The sequence below is a fragment of the Pteropus vampyrus genome, unplaced genomic scaffold (assembly GCF_000151845.1).
Source record: "Pteropus vampyrus isolate Shadow unplaced genomic scaffold, Pvam_2.0 Scaffold69, whole genome shotgun sequence".
NCBI classification, from domain to species: Eukaryota; Metazoa; Chordata; class Mammalia; order Chiroptera; family Pteropodidae; genus Pteropus; species Pteropus vampyrus.
The window spans coordinates 3408040-3413128 of NW_011888850.1; the positions used below are offsets into that span (position 1 = coordinate 3408040).

At 38.4% G+C, this 5089-nt stretch overlaps 1 long non-coding RNA gene across 1 annotated transcript in view; it reads left to right on the plus strand.

Annotated features, from left to right (window-relative positions):
* LOC111740868 overlaps window positions 1-5089 on the plus strand; it is a 21115-nt gene that overhangs the window by 11205 nt on the left and 4821 nt on the right. Inside the window, exon 2 of the long non-coding RNA XR_002780793.1 lies at window positions 1512-1516. This is a non-coding gene — a long non-coding RNA (uncharacterized LOC111740868). The remainder of the gene's footprint in view (window positions 1-1511; window positions 1517-5089) is intronic.

Genomic DNA, 5089 nt, shown 5'->3' on the forward strand with positions numbered 1-5089 from the left:
GATATTAGGTAACCATTTATTCAGGAAAGATGAGATGTACTATAGAGACAATATTGTTGAAGAATATCTATGAAGCTCTTTCTTACTTTGCTGCAGTACAGGGCAGGGCAAAATTATTTATATGCATTATCTCTTAACTACAACACTTATCTTTTTCACAGATAAGGAAACCAAGGCTTGGAGAGATGAAGTCAGTCGTCCAAGGTCATCTAGCTATTAAGCAGAGCTTTTGGATTAGAATGGAGCCGTAACTACTGCACTCCACTACCTCCACATGGCTATCAACTGTAATGCACCCATGATCCTGAACTAGTACCATGTGTATAAAGGCTACAGTAAAGGCAGAGCAGGAACCCCCAGTTGCTCCATCCAAGAGGATGGCTTCTCCATTGGTTTTGTTCTTTGGTTGACTGTTGGTGCTCATTAAACCATACTGCAATTTATTGCAAAGGCCTAGAAATTAGATGACTTGAGACTGGACTTAGATTCAAGATATGCTCAATAATGCTAAGCTTTGTTTGTTTTGGATCACTTTTAACAATCCAATTTATTATTTTTAGTTTGTAGTAATAAAAAAATTTACCATTGAAACCAATGCTTTTAAAATGTAGTTTTTGATAATGTAAAGCTTTTTGTGGTCTTTTCTTTCTTTTCTTTCTTTCTTTCTTTCTTTCTTTCTTTCTTTCTTTCTTTCTTTCTTTCTTTCTTTAATTTCTTTGTTTGTTTGTTTGTCTCTTTCTTTCTTTCATCTTTTTCCTTTCCTTTAAATATATTTTTTTCTTTTTTAGGGAATGAAACTATTTTGATAAAGCAGAATGGACAGGCTATCCCCGCAGAATGCATCCTTGTGGGTGGGTCTTGTGGAATACTGGGCAAGATGTCCACTTCTTTGCTCCTGGTTCCTGGCACAGATCCCCTGAAATCCTTGTTATTTCCTAAATGATAAGAGCACTAGGAACATCTTTTGTTCTAATATTTGATCTTTGACACTATTTCCTGACACAGAGTTCCTAAGTTCCTTGGAATTTCCAAGATCCTATGGAGAGTCTTTTGTTATAATGAGGTGACTCTTGGGCTCCTTGATAGCTTCAGAATGAGGGCTGATCACCAGAAAGACCAACCCATGGTTAGAAGCCTAGAACTTTCCACGCCGCTCCCCAATCCTCCAGGAAAGGGGAAGGGACTAGAAATGGAATTAACAATCAATCATGCCAGAGTGAAGAAGCTTCCATGAAAAGTCTGGAAGTCGGGGTTTGGAGGGCTTCTGAGTTGGTGAACACATCTGCATGCTGGGAGGGTGCACACTTCAATCTCATGGGGACAGAAACTCCTGAGCTTAGGACCCTTCCAGACCTTGTCCTATGTACCTCTTGATTTGTATCCTTTATCCTATCCTTTATTATAAAATAAGCCAGTAAATGTGTTTCTTTGAGTTCTGTGAGCCATTCTAGCAATTATTAAACCCAAGGATGGGATTATGGGACACTGATCTATATCCAGTGGGTCAGAAGTACAGGTGACAACCTGGAACTTGCGATTGGCATCTAAAGTGGGGGCAGTCTTGTGGGACTGACCACTTAACCTGTGGGATCTAACACTAACTCCAGGTAGAGAATGTCAGAACTAAGTTGACCTGTAGGACATCCAGCTGGTGTCACAGAATTGCCTGACATGTGGAAAATCACACATCTGGTGTCAAAAGTGTTATGAGTGTGGTAGTAGTGTGAGAGTAAACGAGAAACACAGGAGGCTTTTTTCTTAATTGTGCAAAGAGAACTAAACACATAACATTGTGTGGCACTAATTCCCATTATAGACATGTTAACACTTATTGTAGGTATTAGTCTTCTTACTGGCATTTTCTATTGGTAATAAAGCACAGGGATGTGTTAGATATTCTTAGTGCTTCATCTTTTTTTTTCCTATTTATTTATGTTAAATTTATTGGGGTAACATTGGTTAATAACATTGTATAAATTTCAGGTATACAACTTATAATATGACATCTGTATACTCTGTTGCATGCTCATCACCTCTGTGCTTCATCTTTGAAACCAAAATTTCAACTACTTCTCTTTCAGACTTCTGAATGGGTTAGATCGAAGAAAATCTTAAACTCTTTACAAACTGTTATAAACACATCTATAAGTAGATTAGAATTTTTTCAATATTGAGCAATCCAATCCAGAGAAATAAATTGGATGTTGACACTGATAGGACATTCCATTAACAAACCTCCGATTTCAAGTGTTGGTGTTCAAGAAAGCAGCTTCTCCTGGTCATGGATTTCTTTATGATAAATGATACAAAATCAAATTCTTCAAATAAATGTATAGTCATAAATTAATTTTTTTCTATTTTATATATGTATATATTTATTTTATATATGGGATTCATTTGAAGAAAAGATCCCGTTTGCTAAAAACATTTGAAAACCACTAAATTGAACCACCGTGAAAACGCAACTGCAGGATTTTGAGAGTCAGAGTTTGGGCAGGAGAGTGGAAAGCAGAAGGTGACCACTAGAAATATATAGGACGTGGATCTGAATAAATCAGGGGAAGGGAGCGGGTCAAAGGCAGTGCCAAAGTTAGTAGGTCTGGAGTGTTAACTGAGAGAACAGTAGTCCACTAACAAAAGTAAGGAAGATGGAGCAGCTGGGTAGATGGATGAGAAATCTAAACCCCTTTATCTCACAAATAGGTAATCAGGCTCAAAATGTTTTTCTAGTCTTTCTTTGTGGTGGTGGTGGGGGTGGTGGTGTATAAGAGAGGTATTTTTAAAAAAATACATTGGAATGATAATCGAGTGGTTATTTTTATTTACATTAACCTGTATGTCTTCATACTATTGAAAAATGATTATAATTGTGAGATCAGAAATCAAAATCCAAATAATTTGTCATCTGTTTAAACTTTTTGCTCACTTCCCATTATTAGTTGTTTGATGGATAATAAAAACCATCTTCTTGAGTTAAAGGAAGGGGACGAAGGTGGCTTTTCTTAATATACCTAACTAAGGGCACTTAGCTTAAAGATGTAAGAGATTAGAGAAGAGGATCAAGTTATAATAACAAAGTTATAACAATAAATAAAATTTATTGAGCATTTACTATATACCCAGCACAATTACAAGAGCTTTACCTGAGTTATTTCACTTAATTCTCATAATAACCCTATGAGGCTGGTGCTATTATTATCGTCCCCATTTTTCAGATGGGAAAATGAGATCCAGAAAGTTTGTTATTTTCCCAGGATCACAGGGTGAGATGTGGTAACGCTTTGACACCAGTTAACACAGAAGTCACTGTTGAGGCAGGATTTGGGCAGGTAAAAGAATTTCTTCTTAAAAGCAATTTTATTAGCAGGCTAAGATTTCTTAAGCACCAGGGAGTCTCAGTTTACCTGCCCACTGGTGGTATAACAAAAAGTAACAGCCTAAAAAAGGTGATGGTCACTTAACTCAGTCCACTGGGTTCAGGTTGCACATTACAATTCTTAAGCCAGAAACACCACCCAGCTGCTACACTGATGGAGTGGATTAAAATAATCCATTATTACTTCATTCTATTCTGAATTGTTTTCATATTCTTCCTTTCTAATTAGAGCCATAATTCTAACATGTTTCAAAGATCTCCTATAGACACCCCAAAGGCTTTTGCTGCTTTGTACACAGCTGTAAGGTCGTGTTCTTGACAATAATAAATTCAGAAAGATTTTAATTTTGCAAAATTTCTTAGGACCTTAGACACACATTATGTTTTGCTTTCCAGTCAATGCTTTTCTTTGTGGAGCATAGGGACAAGAATTTGAAAAATATTTTTTAATTTGATTTTCAAAAGAGATCATGTTTGCATTCACTTGTGTGATGACTTGGGTGCAATTTTAGGAAATTAAACACCCGATTCAAGATTCGGCCATGCAAATTTAGGATCCAAAAAGTTAAGACATAACATTGTAGATTTAGAAGTTTTGTTATGTAAAGCCAATTTAGGTTTGTAGGATAGACATGTACATTTTCAAGTGAGCCTGGAATGGCCCTGAATGACAATAGGTAGCCAGCCAGCTGTATCTAAGGGGAAAATTTGTGATTGAAAAGTGACATATTATTCTGCCACGTAGTCACCGATTAGTAGTTTCAGTGATTACAGTTACACGTCGCTTACTGGCAGAAATGCATTCTGATAAATGTGTTGTTAGATGATTTCATCGTTGTGCAAACATCATACTGCACTTACACAAACCGAGATGGCATAGCCTGCTATATACCTATACTATATGATATTGCCTACTGCTCCTAGGCTACAAGCCTGTACAGCATGTTACCGTAAAAACCCCCACAAGATTAAATCAAGCCCAAGAGAAAATGATGCAATCAAGAGATATGATAAACATGAGATGTATGAGGCTGCTGCAGGCAACCGTTTTACAGCAAACTTCTTTTAAGTAGAAAGAGTACGCTCTAGAATAATGATAAAATGTATAGTATAGTAAATATATAAACCAGTAACATAGTCATTTATTTTCCATGTAAATAGGTGGGTCAGATGCAGCTCCAGGCGCCTTTTGGGAAATGGTTTACTGAATCAGGCCCCTTGATAGATCTCATTTCTCTTCTCCCAAAAAATTTATTAAGAAAGATTTCAAACATATAGAAAAGTTGAATTTTATACCACACACCCATGTGCCCACCACCTAGATTCCACTCTTAAAAGTCTGTCATTCTTGGTTATTACATAATCTATCCATCTCTCTCCTCATTCATCAATCTTCTCTATAACTAAGGGGTCGCGGTTAGCAAGCGCAAGGTGGCTTTCAAGTGCTGATTCCAAAGGATGCCTCTTGTGCACCTTCATCCCCGACTTGGCCAAGCTGGGGTATTTTCTCCATAGCCGGATTTCATTGACCAGAGGCCGAATCTGGGCTTCTGCGCAGCGGCGCCCCCCGGCGACTGCACCGCTTGTCCCAGCTCAGCGGCCCGAGGGTCCGCCTCATCTTCCGGGGGCGGGGCGGTCGCAGCGGGTCACGCCGGGCCGCACCTGGGCTGGGCGGTGCGGTGGCCTCCGCTAGGGCGGCGGAAGCCAGAGATC